The 13,443-nt window shown below is 44.9% G+C and overlaps 1 protein-coding gene across 1 annotated transcript in view; it reads left to right on the forward strand.

Moving 5' to 3' along the window:
- Positions 1–852: 852 nt before the first annotated feature.
- Positions 853–13,443, forward strand: part of tnk2a (tyrosine kinase, non-receptor, 2a) — a 38,328-nt gene continuing 25,737 nt past the window's right edge. The window contains exon 1 of the mRNA XM_072690301.1: positions 853–1,047. The gene's annotated coding sequence lies outside the window, so the exon portion shown is untranslated. The remainder of the gene's footprint in view (positions 1,048–13,443) is intronic.

Genomic DNA, 13,443 nt, shown 5'->3' on the forward strand with positions numbered 1-13,443 from the left:
GCATTTAACCATAATTATTGCACTTAGTCCATTGATACCATTCGTCCACACTTGGAAGAATTAAAGAGCCTAATAGCTTCAGCCTGTTTGTTAAGCAGCTCTGTGACAGTAACCTGCCACTGAACTTCCACTCCTTGTCCATAATGATGCTGCAGTGCAGTGGATGGCCCACATTATCCATGATGGAGAGCAGTTTGGTCAGTGTTCTCCTCTCCACCACCATAACCAGAGTGTCAAGCTCCACCTGTCCACCAACCCTGCCTGGTATGACGGTATGATGTTAATAGATGCTAATACTTAATGGCTGTGCTAGAATAGTGTTTTCAAAGTAGTGTTGTCATTGTTTTGCCCTATTAGATGATGTATACAGTATATTACAACAATGTGTATCTCTCCAATCCCTCCAATAGAGTTTAGAATAGTATCTGCAGTACAATCTCTGGCACTTTCATAAAAGTCACTCTTAAAAGAAAGAATGCACTTACATCTGAACTAACAAAAGTGTTCATTATGCTATATATTTTTTATTTATTTTCTTAGTTTCTATTCATAGACAAATCCTGCTACGAATAGCTGAGTTCCCCCGAGTTTCCAAATGGAAAGAGGAGGAGTAATCGCGACGTTTTTGGCGGCACCTTGTGTTTAAACTCGGGACTGCATGTTTTATAGATTTTATATATGTATATATATATATATGTATAGTTAACATCTTAAAAAACAAATGCCATTTTCTAATATTTCTAAACTCACTGACCGTCATTTTTAACTGGACCCGTGGTTTTAAAATGCACAAACTGCTCCTGTCCTGCCCGTCTAAAAGTGGCAGTGTCCCTTTAAGGGGGTGAGCTCAGTCGTTGTGTGTGTACGGGGGAATTACAGGCGCTGCCGCTGGAACAGGCTAATCCTCAGCGAAATGGTGGTACAAGTTGGGCTAAACTTGCCGGGAAGGCGATCTTACTGTGTGCATTAGAGGGGAAACGTTACCAGAGAGTCTGCGAGGATGAGCTGAGCGTAAGCCTTGAACACGCTGTGGGAGACACACCGCAGGTAACGCTCCTGTCCGCGTACATCCATTCCTGCCCCGGTGCTGTGAGCAGGGGTGTAGCTGTGGACCGTTAGCGCAGCTGCGTGGATGACAAACAGGCTAAACACGCAGGGATTAATGAGCGCTGAGGACTGTGGTGGCTTGAGCTAACCTGAATAACATTCATTTTACTGTATAGGTGGTCGCATTTGAGGGGGATGGAGGCTACTGCAGTGATCCCGACTGTTTTACACTTCTCAGTTCAGTTGACACAGCATTGGTCAGACAGATTTGTAGCTACACAAGGCTGAAGGTCTTTGAGCTACACAGCCTGTGGACTCACGTGCGTCGCGTTGGCTTATTAAAAGTGCTATTCACTCTGTTTAAGAGCGGATGTTTATAATGAGAGATGATGACGATGATGACGCCGACGACGACTTAGTTTGACGTCATGACATGTGTGTCCTGTACACTCGCTATCTCTCTTTGTCTGGGTGTATTAGCTCCCATATACAGGAGCTGGACAGGTCCGGCAGCTGGACCAGACCCAACTCCCTTGCTTATTTTACAGGACCTATAATTATGTTTCCTTGCTTTTCCCAAAGTAAAGATTTTGATGTCGTGTGTAAATGTTGTTGAGGTGCCAGAAAAAGTCCCTTTAACTCCAGAGGTCATGTGTGCTATGTCCAATGGTTTGTGGACACCCCTTCTAATGAATTCATTGAGCTTCTTTAAGTTGCACCTATTGCTGATACAGATGTGCAAATACACACAGCTTGTCTAGTCTCTGCAGAGACGTATTTCCAATAGAATAGGACTCTCTGGAGCAGATAATGAAACTAATGGCAGCATGCCTAATGCCAGGTGTGGGCTGGAGGGGTATAAAGTACCCCAGCGTTGAGCTGAGGAGCAGTGGAACTGTGTTCTCTAGAGTGGTAGTGCTCCGTCCAGTTCTTTTGGGATGAGGTGTGGTGGTGATCATCAAACATCCTGACCTCACTGACGCTTTTGCTGCTGAATGCAATCAAATCTTACAGCAATGCTCCAAAATCTAGTAGAAAGACATCCCTGGAAAGTGCTCCCCTAATGACCCTAACTTAACAGAATGTTAAACTCTAGTAGTTTATTGTCGGCTCAAACACTTAACACTTAACTAGCACTACCTAACAATATATGACTTAACCCATTACTTGTGACCTACACCCTCACTGGCCAAAAACGTTGTTGGTCTAAACACTAGATGACCTACACTCTCACTGGCCAAAAACGTTGTTGGTCTAAACACTAGATGACCTACACTCTCACTGGCCAAAAACGTTGTTGGTCTAAACACTAGATGACCTACACCCTCACTGGCCAAAAACGTTGTTGGTCTAAACACTAGATGACCTACACTCTCACTGGCCAAAAACGTTGTTGGTCTAAACACTAGATGACCTATACTCTCACTGGCCAAAAACGTTGTTGGTCCTTACACTAGATGACCTACACTCTCACTGGCCCAAAACTTTGTTGGTCCTTACACTAGATGACCTACACTCTCACTGGCCCAAAACTTTGTTGGTCTAAACACTAGATGACCTACACTCTGACTGGCCCAAAAGTTTGTTGGTCTAAACACTAGATGACCTACACTCTCACTGGCCCAAAACTTTGTTGGTCCTTACACTAGATGACCTACACTCTCACTGGCCAAAAAGTTTGTTGGTCTAAACACTAGATGACCTACACTCTCACTGGCCAAAAACTTTGTTGGTCTAAACACTAGATGCCCTACACTCTCACTGGCCAAAAACTGTGTTGGTCCTTACACTAGATGACCTACACTCTCACTGGCCCAAAACTTTGTTGGTCTAAACACTAGATGCCCTACACTCTCACTGGCCCAAAACTTTGTTGGTCTAAACACTAGATGCCCTACACTCTCACTGGCCCAAAACTTTGTTGGTCCTTACACTAGATGACCTACACTCTCACTGGCCCAAAACTTTGTTGGTCCTTACACTAGATGCCCTACACTCTCACTGGCCCAAAACTTTGTTGGTCCTTACACTAGATGACTTACACTCTCACTGGCCAAAAACGTTGTTGGTCTAAACACTAGATGCCCTACACTCTCACTGGCCAAAAACTTTGTTGGTCCTTACACTAGATGACCTACACTCTCAGTGGCCCAAAACTTTGTTGGTCCTTACACTAGATGACCTACACTCTCACTGGCCCAAAACTTTGTTGGTCTAAACACTAGATGACCTACACTCTCACTGGCCCAAAACTTTGTTGGTCCAAACACTAGATGACTTACAGTCTCACTGGCCCAAAACTTTGTTGGTCCTTACACTAGATGACTTACAGTCTCACTGGCCCAAAACTTTGTTGGTCTAAACACTAGATGACCTACACTCTCACTGGCCAAAAACGTTGTTGGTCTAAACACTAGATGCCCTACACTCTCACTGGCCAAAAACATTGTTGGTCCTTACACTAGATGACCTATACTCTCACTGGCCAAAAACGTTGTTGGTCCTTACACTAGATGACCTACACTCTCACTGGCCAAAAACGTTGTTGGTCCTTACACTAGATGACCTATACTCTTACTGGCCCAAAACTTTGTTGGTCCTTACACTAGATGACTTACACTCTCACTGGCCCAAAACTTTGTTGGTCTAAACACTAGATGACCTACACTCTCACTGGCCAAAAACTTTGTTGGTCTAAACACTAGATGCCCTACACTCTCACTGGCCCAAAACCTTGTTGGTCCTTACATTAGATGACCTACACTCTCACTGGCCCAAAACTTTGTTGGTCCTTACACTAGATGACCTACACTCTCACTGGCCCAAAACATTGTTGGTCTAAACACTAGATGCCCTACACTCTCACTGGCCCAAAACTTTGTTGGTCTAAACACTAGATGCCCTACACTCTCACTGGCCCAAAACTTTGTTGGTCCTTACACTAGATGACCTACACTCTCACTGGCCCAAAACTTTGTTGGTCCTTACACTAGATGCCCTACACTCTCACTGGCCCAAAACTTTGTTGGTCCTTACACTAGATGACTTACAGTCTCACTGGCCCAAAACTTTGTTGGTCTAAACACTAGATGCCCTACACTCTCATTGGCCCAAAACCTTGTTGGTCCTTACACTAGATGACCTACACTCTCACTGGCCCAAAACTTTGTTGGTCCAAACACTAGATGCCCTACACTCTCACTGGCCCAAAACTTTGTTGGTCCTTACACTAGATGACCTACACTCTCAGTGGCCCAAAACTTTGTTGGTCCTTACACTAGATGACCTACACTCTCACTGGCCCAAAACTTTGTTGGTCCTTACACTAGATGACCTACACTCTCACTGGCCCAAAACTTTGTTGGTCCTTACACTAGATGACCTACACTCTCACTGGCCCAAAACTTTGTTGGTCTAAACACTAGATGACTTACACTCTCACTGGCCCAAAACTTTGTTGGTCTAAACACTAGATGACCTACACTCTCAGTGGCCCAAAACTTTGTTGGTCCTTACACTAGATGACCTACACTCTCACTGGCCCAAAACTTTGTTGGTCCTTACACTAGATGACCTACACTCTCAATGGCCCAAAACTTTGTTGGTCCTTACACTAGATGACTTACACTCTCACTGGCCAAAAACGTTGTTGGTCTAAACACTAGATGCCCTACACTCTCACTGGCCCAAAACTTTGTTGGTCTAAACACTAGATGACTTACACTCTCACTGGCCCAAAACTTTGTTGGTCTAAACACTAGATGACCTACACTCTCAGTGGCCCAAAACTTTGTTGGTCCTTACACTAGATGACCTACACTCTCACTGGCCCAAAACTTTGTTGGTCCTTACACTAGATGACCTACACTCTCAATGGCCCAAAACTTTGTTGGTCCTTACACTAGATGACTTACACTCTCACTGGCCAAAAACGTTGTTGGTCTAAACACTAGATGCCCTACACTCTCACTGGCCCAAAACTTTGTTGGTCCTTACACTAGATGACCTACACTCTCACTGGCCCAAAACTTTGTTGGTCCTTACACTAGATGCCCTACACTCTCACTGGCCCAAAACTTTGTTGGTCCTTACACTAGATGACCTACACTCTCAGTGGCCCAAAACTTTGTTGGTCCTTACACTAGATGACCTACACTCTCAGTGGCCCAAAACTTTGTTGGTCCTTACACTAGATGACCTACACTCTCAGTGGCCCAAAACTTTGTTGGTCCTTACACTAGATGACCTACACTCTCACTGGCCCAAAACTTTGTTGGTCTAAACACTAGATGACCTACACTCTCACTGGCCCAAAACTTTGTTGGTCCAAACACTAGATGACTTACAGTCTCACTGGCCCAAAACTTTGTTGGTCCTTACACTAGATGACTTACAGTCTCACTGGCCCAAAACTTTGTTGGTCTAAACACTAGATGACCTACACTCTCACTGGCCAAAAACGTTGTTGGTCTAAACACTAGATGCCCTACACTCTCACTGGCCAAAAACGTTGTTGGTCCTTACACTAGATGACCTATACTCTCACTGGCCAAAAACGTTGTTGGTCCTTACACTAGATGACCTACACTCTCACTGGCCAAAAACGTTGTTGGTCCTTACACTAGATGACCTACACTCTCAGTGGCCCAAAACTTTGTTGGTCCTTACACTAGATGACCTACACTCTCACTGGCCCAAAACTTTGTTGGTCCTTACACTAGATGACCTACACTCTCAATGGCCCAAAACTTTGTTGGTCCTTACACTAGATGACTTACACTCTCACTGGCCAAAAACGTTGTTGGTCTAAACACTAGATGCCCTACACTCTCACTGGCCCAAAACTTTGTTGGTCCTTACACTAGATGCCCTACACTCTCACTGGCCCAAAACTTTGTTGGTCCTTACACTAGATGACCTACACTCTCAGTGGCCCAAAACTTTGTTGGTCCTTACACTAGATGACCTACACTCTCAGTGGCCCAAAACTTTGTTGGTCCTTACATTAGATGACCTACACTCTCAGTGGCCCAAAACTTTGTTGGTCCTTACACTAGATGACCTACACTCTCACTGGCCCAAAACTTTGTTGGTCTAAACACTAGATGACTTACACTCTCACTGGCCCAAAACTTTGTTGGTCTAAACACTAGATGACCTACACTCTCAGTGGCCCAAAACTTTGTTGGTCCTTACACTAGATGACCTACACTCTCACTGGCCCAAAACTTTGTTGGTCCTTACACTAGATGACCTACACTCTCAATGGCCCAAAACTTTGTTGGTCCTTACACTAGATGACTTACACTCTCACTGGCCAAAAACGTTGTTGGTCTAAACACTAGATGCCCTACACTCTCACTGGCCCAAAACTTTGTTGGTCCTTACACTAGATGACCTACACTCTCACTGGCCCAAAACTTTGTTGGTCCTTACACTAGATGCCCTACACTCTCACTGGCCCAAAACTTTGTTGGTCCTTACACTAGATGATTTACACTCTCACTGGCCAAAAACGTTGTTGATCTAAACACTAGATGACTTACAGTCTCACTGGCCCAAAACTTTGTTGGTCTAAACACTAGATGACCTACACTCTCACTGGCCAAAAATGTTGTTGGTCTAAACACTAGATGCCCTACACTCTCACTGGCCAAAAACGTTGTTGGTCCTTACACTAGATGACCTATACTCTCACTGGCCAAAAACGTTGTTGGTCCTTACACTAGATGACCTACACTCTCACTGGCCAAAAACATTGTTGGTCCTTACACTAGATGACCTATACTCTTACTGGCCCAAAACTTTGTTGGTCCTTACACTAGATGACCTACACTCTCACTGGCCCAAAACTTTGTTGGTCTAAACACTAGATGCCCTACACTCTCACTGGCCCAAAACCTTGTTGGTCCTTACACTAGATGACCTACACTCTCACTGGCCCAAAACTTTGTTGGTCCAAACACTAGATGCCCTACACTCTCACTGGCTCAAAACTTTGTTGGTCCTTACACTAGATGACCTACACTCTCACTGGCCCAAAACTTTGTTGGTCCTTACACTAGATGACCTACACTCTCAGTGGCCCAAAACTTGGTTGGTCCTTACACTAGATGACTTACACTCTCACTGGCCAAAAACGTTGTTGGTCTAAACACTAGATGCCCTACACTCTCACTGGCCCAAAACTTTGTTGGTCCTTACACTAGATGACCTACACTCTCACTGGCCCAAAACCTTGTTGGTCCTTACACTAGATGCCCTACACTCTCACTGGCCCAAAACTTTGTTGGTCCTTACACTAGATGACTTACACTCTCACTGGCCAAAAACGTTGTTGGTCTAAACACTAGATGCCCTACACTCTCACTGGCCAAAAACTTTGTTGGTCCTTACACTAGAGGACCTACACTCTCAGTGGCCCAAAACTTTGTTGGTCCTTACACTAGATGACCTACACTCTCACTGGCCCAAAACTTTGTTGGTCCAAACACTAGATGCCCTACACTCTCACTGGCCCAAAACCTTGTTGGTCCTTACACTAGATGACCTACACTCTCACTGGCCCAAAACTTTGTTGGTCCAAACACTAGATGCCCTACACTCTCACTGGCTCAAAACTTTGTTGGTCCTTACACTAGATGACCTACACTCTCACTGGCCCAAAACTTTGTTGGTCCTTACACTAGATGACCTACACTCTCAGTGGCCCAAAACTTTGTTGGTCCTTACACTAGATGCCCTACACTCTCACTGGCCAAAAACTTTGTTGGTCCTTACACTAGAGGACCTACACTCTCAGTGGCCCAAAACTTTGTTGGTCCTTACACTAGATGACCTACACTCTCACTGGCCCAAAACTTTGTTGGTCTAAACACTAGATGACCTACACTCTCACTGGCCCAAAACTTTGTTGGTCCAAACACTAGATGACTTACAGTCTCACTGGCCCAAAACTTTGTTGGTCTAAACACTAGATGACCTACACTCTCACTGGCCAAAAATGTTGTTGGTCTAAACACTAGATGCCCTACACTCTCACTGGCCAAAAACGTTGTTGGTCCTTACACTAGATGACCTATACTCTCACTGGCCAAAAACGTTGTTGGTCCTTACACTAGATGACCTACACTCTCACTGGCCAAAAACATTGTTGGTCCTTACACTAGATGACCTATACTCTTACTGGCCCAAAACTTTGTTGGTCCTTACACTAGATGACCTACACTCTCACTGGCCCAAAACTTTGTTGGTCTAAACACTAGATGCCCTACACTCTCACTGGCCCAAAACCTTGTTGGTCCTTACACTAGATGACCTACACTCTCACTGGCCCAAAACTTTGTTGGTCCAAACACTAGATGCCCTACACTCTCACTGGCTCAAAACTTTGTTGGTCCTTACACTAGATGACCTACACTCTCACTGGCCCAAAACTTTGTTGGTCCTTACACTAGATGACCTACACTCTCAGTGGCCCAAAACTTTGTTGGTCCTTACACTAGATGACTTACACTCTCACTGGCCAAAAACGTTGTTGGTCTAAACACTAGATGCCCTACACTCTCACTGGCCCAAAACTTTGTTGGTCCTTACACTAGATGACCTACACTCTCACTGGCCCAAAACTTTGTTGGTCCTTACACTAGATGCCCTACACTCTCACTGGCCCAAAACTTTGTTGGTCCTTACACTAGATGACTTACACTCTCACTGGCCAAAAACGTTGTTGGTCTAAACACTAGATGCCCTACACTCTCACTGGCCAAAAACTTTGTTGGTCCTTACACTAGAGGACCTACACTCTCAGTGGCCCAAAACTTTGTTGGTCCTTACACTAGATGACCTACACTCTCACTGGCCCAAAATTTTGTTGGTCTAAACACTAGATGCCCTACACTCTCACTGGCCCAAAACCTTGTTGGTCCTTACACTAGCTGACCTACACTCTCACTGGCCCAAAACTTTGTTGGTCCAAACACTAGATGCCCTACACTCTCACTGGCTCAAAACTTTGTTGGTCTAAACACTAGATGACCTACACTCTCACTGGCCCAAAACTTTGTTGGTCCTTACACTAGATGACCTACACTCTCAGTGGCCCAAAACTTTGTTGGTCCTTACACTAGATGACCTACACTCTCACTGGCCAAAAACATTGTTGGTCTAAACACTAGATGCCCTACACTCTCACTGGCCCAAAACTTTGTTGGTCCTTACACTAGATGACCTACACTCTCACTGGCCCAAAACTTTGTTGGTCCTTAGACTAGATGCCCTACACTCTCACTGGCCCAAAACTTTGTTGGTCCTTACACTAGATGACTTACACTCTCACTGGCCAAAAACGTTGTTGGTCTAAACACTAGATGCCCTACACTCTCAGTGGCCCAAAACTTTGTTGGTCCTTACACTAGAGGACCTACACTCTCAGTGGCCCAAAACTTTGTTGGTCCTTACACTAGATGACCTACACTCTCACTGGCCCAAAACTTTGTTGGTCTAAACACTAGATGACCTACACTCTCACTGGCCCAAAACTTTGTTGGTCCAAACACTAGATGACTTACAGTCTCACTGGCCCAAAACTTTGTTGGTCTAAACACTAGATGACCTACACTCTCACTGGCCAAAAACGTTGTTGGTCCTTACACTAGATGACCTATACTCTCACTGGCCAAAAACGTTGTTGGTCCTTACACTAGATGACCTACACTCTCACTGGCCAAAAACGTTGTTGGTCCTTACACTAGATGACCTATACTCTTACTGGCCCAAAACTTTGTTGGTCCTTACACTAGATGACCTACACTCTCACTGGCCCAAAGCTTTGTTGGTCTAAACACTAGATGACTTACACCCTCACTGGCCAAAAACTTTGTTGGTCTAAACACTAGATGACCTACACTCTCAGTGGCCAAAAACTTTGTTGGTCCTTACACTAGATGACCTACACTCTCACTGGCCCAAAACTTTGTTGGTCCTTACACTAGATGACCTACACTCTCAGTGGCCCAAAACTTTGTTGGTCCTTACACTAGATGCCCTACACTCTCACTGGCCCAAAACTTTGTTGGTCTAAACACTAGATGACCTACATTCTCACTGGCCCAAAACTTTGTTGGTCTAAACACTAGATGACCTACAGTCTCACTGGCCCAAAACATTGTTGGTCTAAACACTAGATGCCCTACACTCTCACTGGCCCAAAACTTTGTTGGTCCTTACACTAGATGACCTACACTCTCACTGGCCCAAAACTTTGTTGGTCCTTAGACTAGATGCCCTACACTCTCACTGGCCCAAAACTTTGTTGGTCCTTACACTAGATGACTTACACTCTCACTGGCCAAAAACGTTGTTGGTCTAAACACTAGATGCCCTACACTCTCAGTGGCCCAAAACTTTGTTGGTCCTTACACTAGAGGACCTACACTCTCAGTGGCCCAAAACTTTGTTGGTCCTTACACTAGATGACCTACACTCTCACTGGCCCAAAACTTTGTTGGTCTAAACACTAGATGACCTACACTCTCACTGGCCCAAAACTTTGTTGGTCCAAACACTAGATGACTTACAGTCTCACTGGCCCAAAACTTTGTTGGTCTAAACACTAGATGACCTACACTCTCACTGGCCAAAAACGTTGTTGGTCCTTACACTAGATGACCTATACTCTCACTGGCCAAAAACGTTGTTGGTCCTTACACTAGATGACCTACACTCTCACTGGCCAAAAACGTTGTTGGTCCTTACACTAGATGACCTATACTCTTACTGGCCCAAAACTTTGTTGGTCCTTACACTAGATGACCTACACTCTCACTGGCCCAAAGCTTTGTTGGTCTAAACACTAGATGACTTACACCCTCACTGGCCAAAAACTTTGTTGGTCTAAACACTAGATGACCTACACTCTCAGTGGCCAAAAACTTTGTTGGTCCTTACACTAGATGACCTACACTCTCACTGGCCCAAAACTTTGTTGGTCCTTACACTAGATGACCTACACTCTCAGTGGCCCAAAACTTTGTTGGTCCTTACACTAGATGCCCTACACTCTCACTGGCCCAAAACTTTGTTGGTCTAAACACTAGATGACCTACATTCTCACTGGCCCAAAACTTTGTTGGTCTAAACACTAGATGACCTACAGTCTCACTGGCCCAAAACTTTGTTGGTCCAAACACTAGATGACTTACAGTCTCACTGGCCCAAAACTTTGTTGGTCCTTACACTAGATGACTTACAGTCTCACTGGCCCAAAACTTTGTTGGTCCAAACACTAGATGACCTACACTCTCACAGGCTCAACACTTTGTTGGTCTAAACACTAGATGCCCTACACTCTCACTGGCCCAACACTTTGTTGGTCTAAACACTAGATGCCCTACACTCTCACTGGCCCAAAACTTTGTTGGTCCTTACACTAGATGACCTACACTCTCACTGGCCCAAAACTTTGTTGGTCCTTACACTAGATGCCCTACACTCTCACTGGCCCAAAACTTTGTTGGTCCTTACACTAGATGATTTACACTCTCACTGGCCAAAAACGTTGTTGATCTAAACACTAGATGACTTACAGTCTCACTGGCCCAAAACTTTGTTGGTCTAAACACTAGATGACCTACACTCTCACTGGCCAAAAATGTTGTTGGTCTAAACACTAGATGCCCTACACTCTCACTGGCCAAAAACGTTGTTGGTCCTTACACTAGATGACCTATACTCTCACTGGCCAAAAACGTTGTTGGTCCTTACACTAGATGACCTACACTCTCACTGGCCAAAAACATTGTTGGTCCTTACACTAGATGACCTATACTCTTACTGGCCCAAAACTTTGTTGGTCCTTACACTAGATGACCTACACTCTCACTGGCCCAAAACTTTGTTGGTCTAAACACTAGATGCCCTACACTCTCACTGGCCCAAAACCTTGTTGGTCCTTACACTAGATGACCTACACTCTCACTGGCCCAAAACTTTGTTGGTCCAAACACTAGATGCCCTACACTCTCACTGGCTCAAAACTTTGTTGGTCCTTACACTAGATGACCTACACTCTCACTGGCCCAAAACTTTGTTGGTCCTTACACTAGATGACCTACACTCTCAGTGGCCCAAAACTTGGTTGGTCCTTACACTAGATGACTTACACTCTCACTGGCCAAAAACGTTGTTGGTCTAAACACTAGATGCCCTACACTCTCACTGGCCCAAAACTTTGTTGGTCCTTACACTAGATGACCTACACTCTCACTGGCCCAAAACCTTGTTGGTCCTTACACTAGATGCCCTACACTCTCACTGGCCCAAAACTTTGTTGGTCCTTACACTAGATGACTTACACTCTCACTGGCCAAAAACGTTGTTGGTCTAAACACTAGATGCCCTACACTCTCACTGGCCAAAAACTTTGTTGGTCCTTACACTAGAGGACCTACACTCTCAGTGGCCCAAAACTTTGTTGGTCCTTACACTAGATGACCTACACTCTCACTGGCCCAAAACTTTGTTGGTCCAAACACTAGATGCCCTACACTCTCACTGGCCCAAAACCTTGTTGGTCCTTACACTAGATGACCTACACTCTCACTGGCCCAAAACTTTGTTGGTCCAAACACTAGATGCCCTACACTCTCACTGGCTCAAAACTTTGTTGGTCCTTACACTAGATGACCTACACTCTCACTGGCCCAAAACTTTGTTGGTCCTTACACTAGATGACCTACACTCTCAGTGGCCCAAAACTTTGTTGGTCCTTACACTAGATGCCCTACACTCTCACTGGCCAAAAACTTTGTTGGTCCTTACACTAGAGGACCTACACTCTCAGTGGCCCAAAACTTTGTTGGTCCTTACACTAGATGACCTACACTCTCACTGGCCCAAAACTTTGTTGGTCTAAACACTAGATGACCTACACTCTCACTGGCCCAAAACTTTGTTGGTCCAAACACTAGATGACTTACAGTCTCACTGGCCCAAAACTTTGTTGGTCTAAACACTAGATGACCTACACTCTCACTGGCCAAAAATGTTGTTGGTCTAAACACTAGATGCCCTACACTCTCACTGGCCAAAAACGTTGTTGGTCCTTACACTAGATGACCTATACTCTCACTGGCCAAAAACGTTGTTGGTCCTTACACTAGATGACCTACACTCTCACTGGCCAAAAACATTGTTGGTCCTTACACTAGATGACCTATACTCTTACTGGCCCAAAACTTTGTTGGTCCTTACACTAGATGACCTACACTCTCACTGGCCCAAAACTTTGTTGGTCTAAACACTAGATGCCCTACACTCTCACTGGCCCAAAACCTTGTTGGTCCTTACACTAGATGACCTACACTCTCACTGGCCCAAAACTTTGTTGGTCCAAAC

This window comes from Salminus brasiliensis, chromosome 1 (assembly GCF_030463535.1).
Source record: "Salminus brasiliensis chromosome 1, fSalBra1.hap2, whole genome shotgun sequence".
Classification (NCBI taxonomy): domain Eukaryota; kingdom Metazoa; phylum Chordata; class Actinopteri; order Characiformes; family Bryconidae; genus Salminus; species Salminus brasiliensis.